At 40.7% G+C, this 21,854-nt stretch overlaps 1 protein-coding gene and 1 long non-coding RNA gene across 4 annotated transcripts in view; both read right to left on the reverse strand.

Moving 5' to 3' along the window:
* MAPk-Ak2 (MAP kinase-activated protein kinase 2) overlaps window positions 1-21,854 on the reverse strand; it is a 383,073-nt gene that overhangs the window by 21,596 nt on the left and 339,623 nt on the right. The gene's annotated exons all lie outside the window — the stretch shown is intronic.
* The window catches only part of LOC137250325 (uncharacterized), a 47,179-nt gene continuing 35,367 nt past the window's right edge, over window positions 10,043-21,854 (reverse strand). The window contains exon 3 of the long non-coding RNA XR_010952907.1: window positions 10,043-10,057. This is a non-coding gene — a long non-coding RNA (uncharacterized lncRNA). The remainder of the gene's footprint in view (window positions 10,058-21,854) is intronic.

Below are 21,854 nucleotides of genomic sequence, written 5' to 3' on the forward strand. Positions count from 1 at the left end.
AAAGTTTAATGACTTATTTTCTTATTTAGGTTCAAAAAAACTTTCGACTTAATAAGGATGCTTTCAAGTACGTGTAAGACACTTTTGCGGGGCAAATACGTCCAAGGACTTCGACATCGACATGTTGTTTTTGACCTGGAAACATATAAAAACAATTATCATCAAGCCTTTTACTTTTCTTAGCAAGTTTTACTTACATTTTTGTTAAAATTCTGTTATAAATTAATAAAAAAGTAAAAAGAAAATAGTTTTCCGCCAACAAATTTGCAACTTAGAAAAACGGAACTACGATCGAAGTGCAGAATACATAAAATCGAACGATTCGAAGTTGGATCGAAAGAGATTGGAACACAGAATACCAAAATTGCCAAATCGAAAAAATTCCAATCCAAGTCGAAATGCAGAATAGGGCTGATTATTCTTGATGGCTTACCGATCGGCAGTCTATGAGACAACGGGCCAAACTTCCGCAAAGGTAATTTTTGGCAATGATCTTCGACTGCCAGCTGATTTGAAGTTTAGGATAGATGCCGATGCGAAGAGAAATGTCAAGAAATCCACTGGTGTCTTGGAAGAAGAGCTGAGAGAGATACACGATCTTGTAAGGCAACGATCAAAGATTATGAGTGACAAGATGAAAGCCACATACGATAAAGCAATTAATTCGGAAGGTTTTCAGGAAGGAGATTTGGTGCTGTTATACAACCCACAACGAAAAAAAGGTTTGTCCCTGAAATTGCAGTGTAATTGGGAAGGCCCATACAAAGTTATAAAACGGATCAACGATGAAGTGTACCGCATACAAACCATTGTCACACCACGAACCAAAATGTAAGTGGTTCATTTGTAAAGGCTGACAGCGTTTAGATCGAGAGATTTTCTGATCGGGACGATCAGACTTAGGTGGAGGGCAGTGTGACGAATATTAGTGACACTAAGTGATACTCACATCACTAGTCCGATTCTAAGTAAATGAAGCCACAATAAAGCAGGCAGTCACTTGTATCTACATAAACGAATCAATCACTATGTCTACACATATGTACGTACACGCATCGGAGAGAAAACGCACAAACACATGCATATATCTTATCTGAGATGCGCTCAAAAGTAGGCAATAATTTGTGCAAGTAACACTCACATATACACGCGCATATGAGAAGCTATAAACGTAGTTATAGTTGGTAATTTTATAGCTGCTAACTAACTAGTAAATTCTAGAATAGAACCGCCTAGAAATGTGTCAACGAGGAAACCAAACACTATAAAAGCAGCAACAGTTGAGGCACGAAAATCAGTTTGATTTAAGCAAGCTATCAGTTGCGAAGTATACGTGTACTTTCAAGTAGTCTAATAAAGACCATTTTTGCATTGTTTAATATTGGAGTTATTTATTCAAAAGTTTAGTGATTCGAACGGTAGCAGAAGGTGACAGATAAGCGGAATTGCACTAAATTCGTTACAATATTATACATCCACACACCTAACCTACATATATACATACTTTTTCTTATAATTAATAAAAAACTTAAATATTGTTTGAGAAAAAAAAATTCGAAGTCTTTATTATGCACATATTTTTCTTATAAGTATATCTTTACTAATTTGGTGACTTTTCCCGTTTTTTTATTGTCTGTATTCCCAGCTCTTCCAATATTTTCCTTATTTTTAAGACGTTAAATTTTATTATCGTACTTTCGTTTTGCTAAGCGAACCCTTTGCGTTTTGAATGCTTGTCGTATGGTTTGTATATATAAGCGCTCATTGGTGCCATCTATCTAAAAATTACAAATTTTATATTTATATATGGACCAATTTCTGATATTTATGTTTGCTGGGTTGAGCACATATGGTCAAAAAATTAAAACAGAGTTGTTGTTGTTTTCCCGACGCGTTTCGACGTTATTTTTTCTCACGTCTTCTTCTGGGGATTTTCTTTAATGCTAAATATGTAAAAATAATATACAGAAGATGACGTGAGAAAAAAGAACGTCGAAACGCGTCGGGAAAACAACAACAACTGTGTTTTAACTTTTTGACCATATGTGCTCAACCCAGCAAACAAAAATTACAACATTAACACAGCATTCAAAACATCGAACAATCTAGGGCGAAAACTAAGAACCCACACTAACTCAGAGGATTTGTTTAGAAGCCACGGCGTATACAATCTTACCTGCGGACGCCAACATATTTACATAGGACAAACAGGACGGCAAATAAGAACGAGGTTCAGTGAACATATTAGAGATTACAACAAAAAAATACGGAATCCAAACATTATACCCGAGTCTAACCTAGCGAATCACTTGGTCGAGAATGAATGTTCCCCAGCAAACATCAATAAAACAGTTAGAGTTCTTCACATACAAGCAAAAGGCCGACGTCTCAACGTACTCGAAAACATGGAAATCTACAAACAGAAAACATTCGACGGTAGAATAATAAACGAACAGATAAACACAATTTCTGACACAATATTCGAGCCTTTAAAACTTGTTTACAAGAAACAAAGTAATCACATAGGTATAACAGACAAACACAGAACAACAAATAAACCCAAAACAATTAACGCACCAAAACAATTAACGCACCAAAACAACAAACTCACAAAGAAGGTCAAACGACAAAAATTACAGAGTTTTACCTGCCTCAGTCAGCCACACAAATCGATCAGTAGAAACCACCCTCGGTTCTGAATGAACACAGCACATACCCATAACTAAATATACACAAGCATCAATTTGACAACACCTGCTCATGTACCTGCGAACTATAAATACAGGACAAACGACAACAACATATCACAACGAAAATCGACACTGATGATGGTACAACGCCGAAACCGGATTGTCTGAAAACTAAATTTGACAAGGGATGACGGAAAATCGTTCCAATATACATCATTTATCCACCCTGTCGGAAAATCAACAAAACAAAATAAGTCCTTTGGGAACTTTTTCCGGACTATTACGGGATCATTTGGCTACCCTTCAGGGATCATTTATGTGGTTCTCTGGATCAGTCTAGAATCGCGTCGTTGTTACCTCGGGACTTCTTTGGGACAATTCCTGGACCTTTTGGAGACCCTTCCGGTAGCATTTCAGGATGGTTTTCGGGATCCGTCCGCGATACCGTCGGGGTCAGACAGAAAATTTGTTTAAGCAGATAACTTGAGCAGGCTAACGTGAATAGCCCATATATTTTATTTTGTCCTTGCGGACGGGGCCGCGCGTAAAGGCTAGTTATGTAAAACGCAACGAGTCGAACCAAAATTCCTGTTTTTGTTGTTGTTGCCTTCATGAAATGTTTGGTATTGAACTACAACAACAACAACGGAAAGTGTCACGGTGTCATACATAATCTGGCCTTTAATTGCAATGTGGAATCAACGCCGCTAACACCCCTGTTGTTGTGTTAACAGTGCTTCGCCCCATTCAATGGGCACGACCACTCACAAAATTGTCATCAATCTAACGGGAGTCCAAGGAAACAGGAAGTTCCAACAGGGGCGGACTATAGCGAGATTGGTGTTAGAGGCGTAGGTTCCACATTACAATTGAAAAGATGGTTGATGTCAAGTGGGACACAGCGCATGCAGAACATACATTATGTATGTTGGGGTTGATTCTGGACAAGTAAGAGTTTAACCTGTTACAGTACGCAGGACGAAGTTGGGCCAGGGTCATTCGTGTGTCCCTTGGTATGGAGCTTTCTTCTTCTGCAAGGGTAGGTTATTGCATATGTGGCATACCTACCTGTTAATTTTCTACTTTAACAATTATTCGATTTAAAAAAAAAAAAAAAAAAACATTATCAATTCATTTGTTGTCAGTAAAGAAAATTTTTTCAGTTAGTTGAAGAAAATTATTTTGGAGAACTGAAGATTTATCAAATAATAAAGAACGTGTTATAAAAATACATTTGTGTAATAAATCAACTTTACAATTGGTGACCCTAGACAGGAAATATGTTTCATACACCGAATAGACCAAGTGAAGCCAATAATGGGGCGGGAGATTCGTTAATTTCTGATCTGCAACAGCCGCCAACAGCATCACCCCAAACACCCGTATATCAAAGGAATCTTTTAGATGAGCCGTATCCAACATTAGAGGTTGCACGTGTGTCCGTTAAAGTTCCGCCATTTTGGAGAACAAATCCAGCTCTATGGTTCAAGCAAGTGGAGAGCCAGTTTATTACGGCTGGAATATCATCAGATGCAACAAAATTCCACACCATTGTAGGATCCATCGAAGCGAGTGTGCTTAGTGAAGTCAGCGATCTTATTCTAAACCCACCTGAAAATAACATGTACGAAGCATTGAAATCTCGGTTGCAGGAGCGATTCATGGATTCGGAGGAAAAGCGATTAAAGAAACTGCTGCGTGACATGGAACTGGGTGACAGGAAGCCTTCTGCAACGTTACGTGAAATGATGGACCTGGCTGCTGGTAAAGTATCTGATGAGTTGCTGAAATCTCTATGGATGCAGCGTCTTCCGAAACAGTCACAAGCAATTTTATCTGTAAGTACTGAAAGTTTAAGTAGACTCGCCCTTATGGCAGATAAAATATCTGATACATCAGATGCTTGGGAGATAAATAGTGTTTCCAAGACTCCTTCCATAAATCATGATTTGGAATTACTGAAGCTTTGACGAAGCAAGTTGAGCTACTTTCACATCGCTCTCGAAGTCATAGCCGTAATAACAACAAACGCGTTAAACAAACGAATTCCTCAAGAGCAAGAGAAAGTAAGCCTTTTTGTTGGTACCATTATAAATTCGGTGAACGTGCTAAAAAGTGCGTGCAGCCATGTAATTATACTTCACGTTCAAATAATATTTCGGAAAACCATTAGGCCCCTCGTCTAAGGTTGGCCAAGAAGTATGTCGCCTATTTGTTAGAGAAAATTCATTAAACATAGAATTTCTCATTGATACTGGCGCAGACGTCTCGGTGTTCTCTGCTCTTTCCAGTGAAATGTTGAATGGACCAGCATCTCTTCAGCTATTTGCTGCAAATCAATCCCCAATAAAAACCTTTGGAAACAAAACATTAAAATTAAGTTTGGGCCTAAAAAGAAGTTTTCGGTGGACTTTTATATTAGCAAATGTTAACAAGCCTATAATCGGCGCCGACTTTCTCAGCCATTACGGATTAATAATTGATCTTAAGAATAATAGAATAATAGATAACGTCTCAAACTCTATTAGTAATGCGATTTCACATATTGGGTTGTTACCACCTTCAATTAAGTCAATATTTGAAGACTCTGTTATATATCCATTACTTGAAGAATTTAAGGATCTTACCGCATCGCATGATAAAAATACACCAATTAAACATTCTGTAACGCATCACATTCAAACATCTGGCCCACCTATTTCTTCTAAAGCTCGTAGACTATCTCCTGAGAAACTACAAATTGTTAAGCGTGAGTTCGATACTATGTTAAGGCAAGGCATATGTAGGCCGTCAAAAAGTTGTTGGGCTAGTCCATTACACATGGTACCCAAACCTAATGGAGAATGGCGACTTTGTGGAGATTATCGGCGGTTAAATTCTATGACAATTCCAGATCGTTATCCCGTTCCCCACATACATGACTTTGGTTTTCTTCTTCATGACGCAAAAGTTTTCAGCAAGGTTGATTTAGTTAAGGCTTATTACCAAATTCCGGTTGAGAGTTCTGATGTTCAAAAAACAGCTATAATTACTCCAATAGGATTGTTTGAGTTTCCTCGTATGATGTTCGGTTTGTGTAACGCTGCGCAAACTTTCCAACGCTTCATCAATCAAGTTATTCGCGGACTAGATTTCTGTTATGCGTATATAGACGATATTCTGATTGCATCGAAGAATATAGACGACCATGTCAAGCATATTAAATCTATTTGAACGGTTTCGAGAGTTTGGAGTTATTATAAATACATCGAAGTCCATTTTTGCGGTACCTGAAGTTCAATTTCTTGGATACTTGGTTACAATCAATGGTTTGCAACCCTTACTTTCTCGAGTTGAGGCTATAAAAACTTACAAAACACCTGAAACAATTAAAGACTTGCGACGATTTTTGGGGATGTTAAACTTTTATCGCCGTTTCATTCCAAAAGCCGCACAGTATCAATCAAAATTACATACACTATATATTGGAAATAAAAAGGGTGATAATAAGAAAATTCAATGGTCCCCGGAACTTACTGCAGCTTTTCAAAACTGTAAAGAGCAGTTATCTGGTGCAACACTTTTAGCGTATCCCTCGCTTAATGCGCCAACATCTTTGTGGGTTGATGCATCGGATACTGGAATGGGCGGTGTTTTACAACAACAAATACATGGTAATTGGAAGCCCATCGCTTTTTACTCTAAAAAATTAACTAGCACGCAAATGAGATACAGCGCTTATGATCGTGAACTTTTAGCAGCATACTCGGCTTTAAAACACATTCAATATTTTTTAGAGGGTAGACAATTTGCTATATACACAGACCATAAGCCCCTTATATACGCATTTTTACAAAAGCCAGAAAAGGCATCACCGAGGCAGTTAAGGCATTTAGATTACATTGGTCAGCATACTGTCGATATTCGCCACGTTTCCGGAAAAGAAAATGTTGTAGCCGACGCCTTATCTAGAGTGGATGCAATAGCAATGCCATCGCCGTTAGATTATAAAGCGTTAGCTCTGGCTCAAGAATCTGATTCAGAATTGAAAAATTTTTTAAGTACAGCGGACTCTTGCCTTGAGTTAAGAAAAATGAAAATTCCAGAAGTTAATGTTGAAATCTTTTGTGATGTCTCTACAAAAAACATACGTCCGTATATTACACCAACATTTCGAAAACCTCTCTTCGAAAGTATGCATGGGCATTCTCATCCCGGAGTGCGAGCGTCAGTAAATTTACTCCGAAATCGTTTGGTTTGGCCATCAATTTCCAAAGATGTAGCTAAATGGACTAAATCATGCATTGCTTGTCAAAAATCTAAAGTTAATCGTCACGTAAGAAGTCCTCTTGGCAATTTCACACCCCCTCTAGACCGTTTCAAATATGTCAGTATAGATATTGTTGGTCCATTGCCATTATGTAAACAGTATAAGTACATCCTTACATGCATAGACAGATTTACACGTTGGACTGAAGCAATACCGCTGGAAGACATTACTGCTGACTCCGTTGCTTATGCGTTTTTTTCTGGATGCGTTTCTCGTTATGGTGTGCCAGCTCATATTATTACTGATCAAGGACGACAATTTGAATCTTTACTTTTTCGAGAATTATCTAAAATGCTTGGAATAAGAATAACGCATACAACTCCATATCATCCACAGAGTAATGGCCAAATTGAGAGATGGCATCGTACTTTTAAAGCTGCATTAAAATCCCAAAAATCGAATAACTGGGTTAATTCACTCCCTATTGTCATGATGGGTTTGCATGCAAATATTATACAGGATATTGGTTTTTCCCCAGCTGAAATGGCATTTGGAACAAATTTACGACTTCCTGGAGAAATATTTAATAACAAAAAAGAAAACAAATACTCTACACAATGGGTGAAAGAATTTTCTGAAAACATGCATTTTTTAAAAGCCAGCAGTTCACTGCGACATGGGAAGAAAAACGTATTTGTACATCCAGAATTAGGTACCTGCTCTCATGTGTTCATAAGGTGTGACGCAGTTAAAAAACCTTTACAGCAACCATACGACGGTCCATTCAAAGTAATTTCTAGAACTAATAAAATTTTCAAGATTCAAGTATACGGAGAAAATAAAGTAATTTCAATAGATCGTTTGAAGCCAGCTTTTCTTTTGGATAATCAAGAAAATGTTGAGGAAGATTGTATACGTTATATTCCTCGTAGAGTTACTTTTAAAATAAATTAATTATGTATATGTCGTTATCACTAGGAAGGGGGTACTGTGGCATACCTACCTGTTAATTTTCTACTTTAACAATTATTCGATTTAAAAAAAAAAAAAAAAACATTTTCAATTCATTTGTTGTCAGTAAAGAAAATTTTTTCAGTTAGTTGAAGAAAATTATTTTGGAGAACTGAAGATTTATCAAATAATAAAGAACGTGTTATAAAAATACATTTGTGTAATAAATCAACTTTACACATATTAATAACATGGCTCACCGAGCGCATCATAGCAAAAGCTTTTACCGATTCTGTGTGGATTTGGCTTAGGGCCTGCTTATGCTTGTCTGGATCAAACGGATGTGTTCGCAGGTGCCGGATCTCGTCATAGTGCTTATGGAGATGTTCCCTTAATCCCCGGAGAGGCGGAGCTAGATCAAGCAGTTGTTTGCTAGGATGTCCTGGCTTGTGAACATTTTTCAAAAACTGCCTGTTAAGCATTTCGTTGTGCTGTTTAATGTTAAGCATTTTGACAGTCCTGCCGTCTTTTCCAGTATGCGTTTTTGAGACCAGGCGACCAAACTGGTGATGCGTAGCTCATAGCGGCCGGCAAATTGCTTTGTACGTGGCTAGCAACGTTTCCTTATATTTTCCCCAGGTGCTGCCTGTAAGCGACTTGAGGATTTTGTTGCGGCTTTGTACTTTAAATACAACTTAGGTGGCATTCGTGTAGGGTTCTTATTATTTTTATTTAGCTTTGTATTTTAGTTACTTTGAACTTTGTAATTTTAAAATGTTTTATCAATATTTTAATTTTCAATATTGATTTTTCAATTTTCAAAAATTTTCATTATTGTGAAAAATGAAAAATAAAATAGACGCATACATTTAGGTATAGTTGGACCATTACCTATTTCAAAAGGACATCGCTATATTTTAACGATTATTGAAAGATTTACCCGTTGGCCTGAGGCATATGCATTAAAAGATATTTCAGCAACTACAATTGCAAATAAGTTTTTTAGAGAATATATTTCTCGGTTTGGAGTTCCGTTAAAGATAACAACTGATCAAGGTAGCCAATTTACATCGAAATTGTTTTCAGAGTTAACTAATTACTTGGTAGTCACCAAATTACAACATCCGCATATCACCCTCAAGGAAATGGTATGGTTGAAAGGTTTCATAGACAATTAAGGACTACTATAATAGCTAGAGAGGACACAAATAATTGGTATGACGAGTTACCTGTCATATTACTTGGTTTGCGATCTATTTACAAAGAAGATACTTCGGCTACACCAGCGGAAATGGTTTTCGGTCAGAATTTACGTTTGCCAGGGGAACTTGTTGTGCCATCAGCTAAAAATTTCTCATAAACTGAAATTTTAAGTAATTTACGTGAAGATTTTCGAAATGTTAGATCAAATTTAAGTCATCATAAAGATTCTGATACTGGAATTTACGTTCCAAAATATAAATAAAAAATATATATAAAATATATATAAAAAATTGTAAATTTGCATTTGTTCGAGTCATTAATAAACATTCATTACAACAACCATATGAAGGACCTTACAAAATTGTGGAAAAAGATCAAAAATGTTTTAAACTTGAAATAGATAATAATATTAAAACTATTCCTATTGATAGATTAAAACCTGCAATAATTGAAACAACAGACACAAACAACACCAAGAATTTACATAAAAAGAGAGTTACGTTCAATTTGTTTAATGTTAAATTTTCTTGAAGGGGGAGTAATGTAGGGTTCTTATTATTTTTACTCAACTTTGTATTTTAGTTACTTTTAACTTTGTAATTTTAAAATGTTTTATCAATATTTTAATTTTCAATATTGATTTTTCAATTTTCAAAAATTTTCATTATTGTGAAAAATTAAAAATAAAATAGACGCATACATTTAGGCGTATTGAAAAATATACCTAGTTTAAAGTTTTTATAAATAAAAACGTGGTTTAAATCTCCAAAATGCGCCTTGAAGGTCAGAGTATTATCGAACGTTACCCGTAAGATTTTTGAGTGACTGACAGTCGGCAGTGTGACACCATCGACATCAACGTCCAATATTTGCGACATCTGTTCCTTCCACGTCGTAAACAGAGTGGCTGTGGATTTTATCGGTGCTAATGCCAGGTTGGGCGAAGTGAAGAAACTAGAAAGATCTGGGAGATAGCTGTTTATTTTAGAAACTAATTCATCAAATGAAGGGCCAGGGCCCGTTGCCATAATAGTGCAGTCGTCGGCATAGGAAATCATTGTAACCCGGCACTCCGCGCAATACAAAGCTTTATAACTTCCATGCTTCCGTAATCCAATTGTCAACATCACCTACGCGACTGGAATCCTGTTACAAATATGAATGAGTCATACACATATTTAGCAGGCGAGGCTTTGGCGACCCCAAATTCCATATGGAAGTAGGTAGTGGGGGCGGGATGGCCTAGGGGGTTTAATGTGGGCATATTAATCATTCCCGATATGGTCGGGCTAGTACCTTAATGGTGCTTTGTTACCGGAACGTGCCGGACCTACATATATCCGGCAAAGGACCATCAACATCGATAAAAAATAAAAAAAATAAATGTAAGGCGCGATAACCTCCGAAGAGATCTAAGGCCGAGCTTCTCTTCCAATTTGCGTCGTGCTCCTATCGATTTTCCCTACAAATCGGCCGGACTCCGAACGGCACCTGCAAGGCAGATGAGTTTTCACTGAGAGCTTTTCATGGCAGAAATACACCCGGAGCGCTTGCCAAACACTGCCGAGGGGCGACCCCGCTTAGAACAATTTTCTTCTAATTGAAAAACCTTATTTCTAAAATTTTGATGTTGCTTTACCCGGGGTGTGAACCCAGGGCATACGGTGTGGTAGGCGGAGCACGCTACCATCACACCACGGTGGCCGCCATCAACATCGATAACACTCCCCAAAACCTTCGGGGAGTGTCTGTCGTTAATTCAACACACTGTAACTCTCTCTGGTGGGGGAGTTTTGATATAGAAATTAAACAGAAGCGGGGATAAGACAACACCCTGTAGTAGTCCTGTTTATTTTTCCTAGGCTTTAAGATTTCGTTCCTAAATTGAACTGACGTTTGCCGACCATTCAGTTAATTTGCTGTCCATCGTTTTAGACAAGGGGAAAGGTGTGAGCTTTCTACATATGTCTTGGAGAAGCGTGCCGTAGTTGACTGTGTCGAAAGCTTTTGACAGGTCAAGTGCCACGAGTACCGTCCTATGATGGGAGTTTCCCTGATTAAGTCCGTAATTAATCTTAGTGTTTATGGCCTTTAGCGCGGTGGTGGTGCTGTGCATTTTGTGGAAGCCATGTTGGTGCGTGGTTAGGCGAAGATTTGCCGTGAAACGAGGGAGCAGGGCGGATTCCAATGTCTTCACTACTGGCGAAAGGAGTGACATCGGTCGATATGACTCGCCTTCGTTAGCTGGTTTACCAGGCTTTAGTAGTGGAATTATCCTTGCCATTTTCCATTGTTTGGGAATGACAAAGGACTTCAGCGACAGGTTTAAAACATGCGTTAGGTAGTTGATTCCCTCAGCGTTAAGATGTTTTAGCATTGGCATGGCTATTCCGTCTGGGTCTATTGATTTGGAGGGCTTAGCCTTGTGGATGGCTTCTTCAACCTCTGGGAGAGTCTGGCTTTGTCTACAGAAGAATGCATTATAAATGGTCGGCAATAGGCGTTCGCGCATTTCTTCAAATCAGATAAAGTTCTATTGCCGAAGGCTATGGATACTTTATCTTTGTGTCTAGTTGGATTGGACAGGGGTTTGACGATTGACTGCGCTGACGATTGAGTTGTCAGGCGAGCTGTAACAATTACCTGCAATTCTGGTGTGGGCATCGCCGTTTATCGTGGAGAAAGTCGTATTGTCTATTTGCTCTGCTAGCTGCCTAACACCCCTCTCACTCTGATCCAGCCCTGTTGAAACTGAAGGTTTCCTTGGACTCCCCTTAGTGGATATTGATGCCAATTTCTGATCGGTTGAGCCTATTGGATGGGGCGAAGCACTGCTACTACAGCAACAAGAACTGATTAATTCTCGGTGGGAAAGTCCCTGAGAACCTTTAACCAAAATTTTAAAGGTCAAACCTCTTTGGTTTCCGAATAACACGGAATGGAGCCTTAATGTATAGTCAACCCGATTCGTGGTCCTGGGTTAAAAGCTCGTCCTTTGACATCGCTCACGATATTTTTGGAGAAGTTTAGCAGTTGTGTGGTGCCTTTGATGGGGATGTTGCGCCTTGCAGCGGAGGGGGTACTGACCGGGAGGCCATCAGTGCCGCTACCGCCCCTCCCTTGGCCCCCACCAGCAGGCCTTCCACCCAGCGGCAAGCGTCTGGTGGGTCGATTGCTGGGAGTCATAATGTAAGGTAACCCTTATGATAAGTGTTGAGTGACCATAACATCAATCATTAAATATTAACCACATCAATTTTTGACCACACCAATCATTCACAATGAGGGTTACCTTAATAACAAACGTCACTTTGAATGACGCCAGATATTTTGCGCGTGTTAAAGCGAACGGTCGATCTAATTTTACTTGTGGTAGTTGTAATAAATTGGAAATAATCAAAGTTCTCAGTTAACTTACTTTTGTGATTTTTAATAACTTTTTATTAAATAAACTGTAAACGTTTTCACCTAAGTCAGTGGAACAATCTTTATTTCAAATTTATGGGAACAAGTGTGAATAAGCTAATGCTAGCAATTGTGCAGATTTTTCGACTGAAGACACCAGTCTACAAAGGAATGGGGACCATCTTGGCCAAGCATCTTGGTCCCTAAATGGCGACCGTGACTATGCCTGCAGAAAAATGGTAGCTCCGGGGACCTGGAAAATTGAAGGACCCTAACAAATTTGCTACAAAAATTAAGTGCGTGGTGGTTGTGATGTGGTGGTGGTTGTGATAAAAAGAAAATACATACAAAAAAAAATTTACATAAAATGATATAAATTACGAAAAGTTTATCGCAACAAAATTTTAAAAATTACATGAAGTAATCTATAATTTCAAACTACAAAATCTAACTACAAAAATTATAAAATTTCAAAAGAAATTACAAAATTTCAAAAAATACAAAAAAAAATTATAAAATTATAAAATGACTACAAAAAAAATATAAATTACAAAAAGACTACAAAAAAAAAATCATCATAAAATTTCAAACACTACAAAAATTACAAAATTTCAAAAAAGTACAAAAAAAAATATATAAAATATCAAAAGAAAAACTACAAAAATCATAAACTTTCAAAAAAACAAACAAAAACTATAAATTTTCAAAATTTTTTTAAATGGTTAAGATAAAACCGAATTTACAAATTTACATAAAATTTCTTTTGGAACTAAATCCAAAATATACATACATTTTAAAAACTAGAAAGAGAAAAGTTATTGGCAAAATTGTGGTATTACATAAATACTTACATGTATATGGAAAAAATTTATTTTTTGAACTGGCTGTACTATGCCATAACGGCGATGATAAGCACAACCACCAGTGACGCTCTTACCAAGCACCGTTAAGTGCGGTAAATTATCCACGCCATTTACTCCACCAACGCCATCAACTCAACCTGAGAAAAAAATCACAGCGAAAGAGGGAGGCAAAGAGGAAAAATTCACTTGGTAACGGCAGCATTACGCAAGAAAACACCAACAACAACAAATTTCAGCAATATACAAGCGAAGGCAGCAAGCAAAGCAGAAAAAGGGAGGTACAGTACCTTAATACATTCGTATATAAAATTTGAAATTTGTAGGTAGATAAGTAGACATTTTGGCTTTCTCAATATACATGTATACTATAAACGTAGCAACAATTTTTCGTAATACACATGTACATGCATAAATGTAGCAACACAAATTGACACTTTTGCTTATAAACATACTTTTCCTATAAACATTTGTATACTACGCATGTAGCCTCATACTTTTTCTACTATAAAGACAATAACATGTTAAACAAATTAATCTAAGAAATTGAATTTTTCATATTACACTTTTTCATAAACCTGTTTAATTAAATATTTTACCAAATTTAAATTCTTTAAATAGAAAAACTTACATACATAAACAATTATATTGAAATATAAACATATAAACATTTAAATATCGAAAAAATTCGAATGTACATAAAAAATAATAATTTTAAATATACGGCCACCACATGCTTACTATCACGCATATATTACTATCTTCTTTCTTCTTCGATCATTAATATGGAACTTGAATTTTTTTTATTTAAAACTCGAACATTGCTTCGTAATAAATACAATCGAAAAAATATTTTTTCAAATTTATAAATTTGTTTAAAACCTTTTTGAAATGCAAATTATACATCAATCTTATATGTATAATATCAAAAATTTATCAAATCTTTTCGCCAAAATTTTGCGATAATTAGTCAAACCTAATCAATTTTTAAAAAAATTCTCAATGACTTCAAATATCAATATAGGCGGGTTACAGTCAATCATAGTAATGGTGAAAATTTATTTTTATCGGTGAAAACTTACTTTTTCTCATTTTCGAATTATTTCTTCGGAAATTAAACATATTAAATATTATAAATATTTACATATTTTTCTCAACGAATATAGTGCTTTATATATATTTTCCAAAACAATTTTGAAAACCATTCGACGAATACAGTGCTCTAGGTATATTTTTCAAATCCCTTTCTAAAACGATTCAACTAATACAGTGCTTTTAAATATTCCAATGAATACAGTGCCATCCGTGTTTTTTTATACACGCGTATACGTTTACGTTTGCGCGTGAAAAAAAATGCCTATCCTCGCCTAGATAATGCTTAGGAGACCCATCTAGCGGCAAAGGCTACAGCGACAGGGTGTACCGAAAACCGGAAACACAACCATCTGATGGCCATAGGGTATAACATATAGCTAAATCAGTTTCGATGAATTGTGGACACACATAGAATACATAGAATTAGTGTAGAGGGTGAAACAAAAATACATATTTCAGTTACATCTGCGTACTCCTGCGAAGACAGTCACCTTGTAGCGGTGCAGGGGCTTACGCCGATCGCATTCGATACTAATTGGTCAGATGGGAGCGGGGCAACCACCTCACCTGACAGATGTGGTCGAATGCGATCGGTAACCAGGAACTGTCACCTCCTAATCCAGGGTGTTATGCGTCACCGTGCCCATTGGACTGGTTTGCAGCCAGGAGGTCCACAACACCGGCTGTATTATAACGGCGCCTCCCCAACACCGGGCCACCTTGGGGAGTAACCATGGCCTTACCGCGTCAAGGGGCTCTGCCGCGGCGGACCAACCCAGTTCCCCACACTAAAGCAGAGACAACAACGCTTGCCATGTCAAGCAAGTTGTCGTAAGAAAAAGATGATGGACAACAACAACAACAAAAAACCAACAACAACAATAACAAAAAAGCACAACAAAAAAAAACGGGCTCCAGGAAGAGCAGCGGGCAGAGAAGCAGCAGGCCACGCACGTACTCCAGGCAATTCCTGGAAAGCCTCACGAGAGAGGAGGCAATGCTCTTCTTAGAGCATCCCTCCACTAGCACTGGAGTATACAGGGAACCGGCTCTCAAAACCGCGAACCCCAAGGGCAGCACCAAAACCCAAGGAGAGCAGCGCGGGCCCGAAGAGCACTCCAACCAGGAAGCAGAGAAACCCGCGATCCCCAGTGGACCCCTATCCACTGGTGAGCAGCGCGGGCAAGTCAAACAAGGTGAGCAGAAGGCGGCGGCAGGAAACAAACCCGCGATCCATGGAGGGCCCAGTACCTCCATTGCGCAGCGCGGGCCGAAAGAGAAAACAAAAGAGTTAACTGCAAGAGAGCGAGAAAAGCTGACAAAGAGAGGCTACGACGGTGCATCCAAGCACGAAAACCACCACCCTAGCAGTCCCTCTAGAGGGACGAGTAAGTCTAGGCGGTCACCGTCGGAGCATGACTCCAGTAGCAGCTCACAGAGGACCTATGAAAGGTCCCAGGAAGGGAAAAATACAGAGCGGAACCCGGAGGAGTGGAAGCGGCCTAACAGAAGGCACAACAGAGGCAGGCAACCTGCACTTCCACCACGGGGCAGTCCAGGAGCGCTGGATGACAAGAGACGCTTTGGACTAAGTGGGGCTGGGGTAAAAAGATACCTCCGATATCTAGAGGAAGGCCTGTCGCCCAGGGAGGCAAGAGCCAGGGCAGATGAGCGCAGGCATGAGCTAGACCACGGGCAGAGAAAAGCCAATGCTCAAAGTGGAAGCAAAGAAGGAAGGAGAGCACAGCCAGCGGCAGCTGACCAGCATGCGCCCGCTCCCACTGAAAAGCGCAGGATCGGGCAAATTACGCCGGAGGAAACTCCGAGCTCAAAAAGGCAACGGGCCCACGCTCCCAGGAACACTGCACCCACGGGCAGGGAGATTCAAGCCAGGGCGACTGGGGTACCTGCTGGGATGGCACCAAGGCAGCAGAGCTATTCGGAAGCCCTTAGGGGTATCCGAATAGCTGTTCTGCCCAGTAACTACCCGGCGGAGGCCCTAAGTCAAGAAGACCTGACGAATCTCCAAGAGCTCATAATGGACGGAGTGTTCAGGGGATGTGGGCATGCCCTAGTTTTTTGCGGGGTATACTTCCGAGCAGGGCTGCTCCTCGTGGACTGCGAGGACGAAAAAACAGTTAAGTGGCTCGTTGAAGTAATACCGACGCTTGAGGGGTGGACAGGGCCACAATTATGCACGAGACGCGGGGATGAAATACCGCCAACGCATAATGTGACTATGTTCCTCCCCAGAAGTGCAGAACGCCCAAAAGAGTTTGCGTTACGGCTCCTCGCCAACCAAAATGAGGGCCTCAGGACGCAGAGATGGCGCGTCATTAATTGTAGCGCAGAGGAAACAGGCCTACGTCTCGACGTAGGCATAGACGAGGAATCGTATCAAATCATACGCAGGAACGGCCTTAAGCTGCACTATAGGTACGGCCTGGTCCTAGTGAGACCCTGGAGGCAGAGGCAACCAGGGAATAGTGAGCAGCCGGAAGACAAGGCGGAGGCAGAGGGCACCGACAGAGGCGAGCTGTCGGACGAAAACATGACGGACGCGAGCACCGATACCATCAGAGCTCGCGAGACCACAAACCCTCCCACCGCAGCAAGCAAGGACAAAATCGTGCAGCCTGGGGATGAAAAAGAAATCCCCACCACACAAGAGCTCATCGAGGGCCTCGACCTCCAGGAGCTGGAGCTGAATAGGCGGGACGAAAGCGAGAGCGGATTGTCGGATGAAGATGATCCGATGAGGCCGGCCGGGCCAAAATGACCGGCACAAGCATAAAAATAGCCCAGATCAACCTCCATCACGCCATTGCAGCCTCGGCTGTACTGGTGAGGAGGTTCGCCTCGGATGATCTGGGCATCGCCCTCATACAAGAACCTTGGGCTTACAAGGGACAGGTGAGGGGCCTTAATGTAAGTAATAACAAAGTTATTTGGGATCTCTCACAGCAGAGACCAAGAGCATGTGTAATGCTTAAGTCAAACATTAACTATTTTTGCATTACAGAATTTTTAAGCCGGGATCTGGTGGCGGTGCAGATCGAGGCAAAGGTGAATGGAGACAACACCAGCATTGTGCTGGCCGCAGCCTACTTCCCGGGGGACGACAGCACAGTCCCTCCAGTTAACGTGCAGAAGCTAGTGGAACGCTGCAGAAGAGCGAAACTTCCGTTGATCATAGGAAGCGATGCTAACTCCCACAACACGGAGTGGGGCAGCAATGATACCAACCAAAGGGGTGAGTGTTTACTAGAATATATAGTCAGCAACGATTTGAATATATATAACGTCGGGATCAAACCGACGTTTGTCACGAGAGTCAGGGCAGAGGTCCTAGATATAACACTTGGCAACAACCTGACTGAGAATATGATCTCGAAATGGAGAGTCTCAGAAGAACCCTCCCTATCGGATCATAAGGCTTGAGCTGGGTGCTGTATCGGGGCAATACAGCCCTAAAAGAAATCCCAGGAAAACAGACTGGGGCAGCTACAAAAGTATCATAGAGGCTAACGCGGATAGTCTCAGAAATAAGAGCAGAAGCACTAACTGTACTGAGTTAGAGGGCAGGGTAGATAGGGCAAATCAGATAATGATAGATGCCTACAACTCCAGTTGCCGAGTCTCCCTAGTTAAGGGTAAGAAGGCAACCCCCTGGTGGTCGCATGACCTAACACTACTAAGGAAGAAAGTCAGGAAACTCTTTAACGGGGCAAGAAGAACCGGCAACTGGGAGGAATACACTCAAAATCTAACAAAGTACAATAAAGAGATAAGGAAAGCTAAGAGGGAAAGTTTCAGAAATTTCTGTGAGGGAATTTCTAGCACACCTGCAGCGGCAAGGCTCCACAAGGCCCTAGCCAAAGAGCAGAGGGAGATTAACTTAGCGATTAGGCTTCCAGACGGTACCTATACCGGAACGGTGGAGGAGCGAGCGAGGGCCCTGCTACACACGCATTTTCCGGGTGCCTCTCCGCAAGTACCGGAACCTGTGTTCCCCAGAGTGAAACCAACCCCATCAGACTGGCAACTGGCCAACTCCCTCTTCAGTGAGGCCAGAGTCAGATGGGCAGTGGAATCCTTTGAGAAATACAAATCTCCGGGGGTGGATGGCATCTACCCGGTGCTAATGCAGCAAGGGACACAGATCATCCCACATCTGGCCAGGATCATGAGAGATAGTCTGGCACTGGGATACATACCCATGATGTGGAGAAGAGCAAAAGTGGTTTTCATACCAAAAGTAGGAAAAAAGGACTATTCGCAGGCAAAGTCCTTCAGACCAATAAGTCTAACTTCCTTTGTCTTGAAGGCAATGGAAAAGATATTGGACCAAGAAATCAGGTCGAACGCCCTCAAGAGCTGGCCCTTACATCATAGCCAGCATGCGTACAGAGCGGGTAGGTCCACGGACACAGCTCTGTACCAATTAACATCTGAAATACAGAGGGCATTCGAAACAGAGGAAACAGTGATTTGCGTTTTCCTTGACATTGAGGGTGCCTTTGACAACACATCTCATGAAAGCGTAAACATAGCACTGCAGAGAAGAGGAATTCAGATGCCTATCCAGAGATGGATTGACAATCTACTCCGCACAAGAATCGCTGAAGTCCATGTAGGCAACAGCGCAGTTAAGGTTAATACCACGAGGGGGTGCCCTCAAGGAGGTGTTCTATCACCCCTTCTGTGGAGCCTAGTAGTGGACGAACTCCTGCAAAAGCTATCTGACAGTGGCATAAGATGCCAGGGATACGCTGACGACATCGTCATAATTGCAAGGGGTAAGTTCGAGAGTACGCTCTGTGACATAATACAGCGAGCACTGAATATTACGAAGGGATGGTGTGCCAGTGTGGGGCTGAACATCAACCCATCTAAAACGACCATCATCCCTTTCACCAGAAGAAGGGCCCTACCGGCCCTGAGAGCAATTACAATAAATGGCGTGGCACTAGAACAGGGAACCGCGGTGAAATACTTGGGGGTCACTTTTGACACCAAGCTCCTATGGAAACAGCACTTCGACCCCATGAGAGCTAAGGCCACGAGGTCCATCATGATATGCAAACGTCTAGCAGGCAAATCATGGGGCTGTAGCCCGCATGTGCTAAGATGGATGTATACCATGATAGTAAAACCTATGATAACATACGGTTCGATAGCCTGGGCATCGAAAACAACTCGGGCGAAGACGAGGCAAGCGCTGTCAAAACTTCAGCGACTGGCATGTGTATGCATCACGGGAGCTATGCGCACATGCCCTACAGCAGCGCTGGAGGCTATCCTTGATCTGACCCCGCTGCATATATCAATAGAGCAGTCAGCCAAGAGAACCCTCCTGAATATTGCTAAGGAGGGCTCGGGCATAGGTAAAGTTATATCGTCCCGAAACATGGAGGAATTGAGAGAGAAGATCCCAATCTCTCAACTCCCGAGGGATGATATCCTCGGGCAGATAGTCTATGAGAGAAGGTACAAAGTAGAATTGGGAGACAAGGGTACGTGGGAGGAAAGCAGAATTGTGTACATTCATCAGCTAAATAAAATAGTATGGTACACAGATGGCTCGAAGACGCCAGAGGGGATTGGATCTGGAGTCATTGGACCCAGAGCCAAGATATCAACGCCTCTGGGAGCACACGCGAGCATTTTTCAAGCGGAAGTGTTGGCTATAAGCCAGTGTGCTGAGCTGAACCTTCAGCGCGAATACTCCAACGAAACAATTGCCATACTCAGTGACAGTCAGGCCGCCCTCATGGCGATCTCGGCGCCTGAAATAAAATCAGCACTAGTACTTGAGAGCGTTGAAAAGCTAAATCGACTAGGAGCACACAACAAACTGTTGTTGGCCTGGGTTCCTGGCCACCGGGGAGTGGAGGGAAATGAGCAAGCGGACAGCCTGGCAGAGGAGGCAGCAATGACACGACCTATTGGTCCTGAGCCGTTCCTGCCAGTAGGCCCGCAGGAAATCAGAGGGCATCTACTATTAGAAGAAAGGGATAAGAGGGAAGAACACTGGCGCAATATGCCAGGCTTGAGGCAATCTAAGTTACTGCTGGGGGGGCTACAACACAACTCGATATAGAGCATTAATGGGTCTGTCGAAAGATAACCTGAGGATCCTAACAGCTATTCTTACAGGGCACTGCAGACTGAACAGCCACATGCAGAAGCTGGGCATCCTATCGAACAACACATGCCGATTTTGTGATCGATCAGCGGAGACGGCGGAACATATACTCCTGGAATGTGACGCAATCTCAAGACGTAGGGCTAAGTTTTTGGGCTCACCATGGCCAGAGCACTCTCACATCAAATCCCTCAAGCCAGGTGAACTGCTAGGGTTCATCAGAGAAGTCGGCTTGGATGAGGTGCTGTGAAGCAGTTGAGGGCACAATAGACCAATGGTCGCAGTGCGATCCTCAATTAATTATCTATCTATCTACATCTGCGTATAATGCGTATTGAAATTTAGTACTACACATTTTATGCGCAGCAATTTCAGATGTGTATTTAAAGTTTGACGCTTAGCAGTCCATATAAAGTTTAAGAGTATAGACGTTTACGTGTAAAAAAAAACACGGCTAACATATAGCTAAATCAGTTGCGATGAATTGTGGACACACATAGAATACATAGAATTAGTGTAGAGCGTGAAACAAAAACACATATTTCAGTTACATCTGAGTATAATGCGTATTGAAATTTAGTAGTAAACATTTTATGCGCAGCAATTTCAGAGGTGTATTTAAAGTTTGACGCTTAGCAGTCCATATAAAGTTTAAGCGTATAGACGTTTACGTGTAAAAAAAACACGGCTAATTTCTTCGAAGTTTTCTACGAATACAGTGTCTTCCAAATATTTCAACACCCTTTCCTATTTACGATTCTTTTAAAACTATGCATCAAATACAGTGTCTTTCAAATACTCCAACAGCTAACAGCTTCTTTGCATTATTAAACGAATACAGTGCGGTTTAAATATTTCAACATTCACTTCACAGCAACTTCAGCATACAAAGCTAGTATTGTTAAAACAAAGTACCGTATCTTGAGGATTTCGCTGGATTTTCTAATGCAGTTCACAATAATAATTTAGAAACAATTAACGAAAAACAACCAACAATGGCGACTGCAGAGCAAAAGAAAACTTTTATTACTATGTGTGCATCCATAATTAGAGAAAACTACAGCGGCGATCCGTTTTACTTGCATCCTTTATAGATAAAATTATTTTGATAGAAGATTTAATGGAACAAAATTTGACAAATACCTTCATTTCGTTTATAAAATCCAAGCTAGAAGGGAAAGCGCGTGAGCCAATTCCAAATGAAGTAACAACAATTCAACAAATAAAATATGCGTTAAAAGGTAGAATAAAAC

Source organism: Eurosta solidaginis, chromosome 4 (genome assembly GCF_040869045.1).
Source record: "Eurosta solidaginis isolate ZX-2024a chromosome 4, ASM4086904v1, whole genome shotgun sequence".
Taxonomy (NCBI): domain Eukaryota; kingdom Metazoa; phylum Arthropoda; class Insecta; order Diptera; family Tephritidae; genus Eurosta; species Eurosta solidaginis.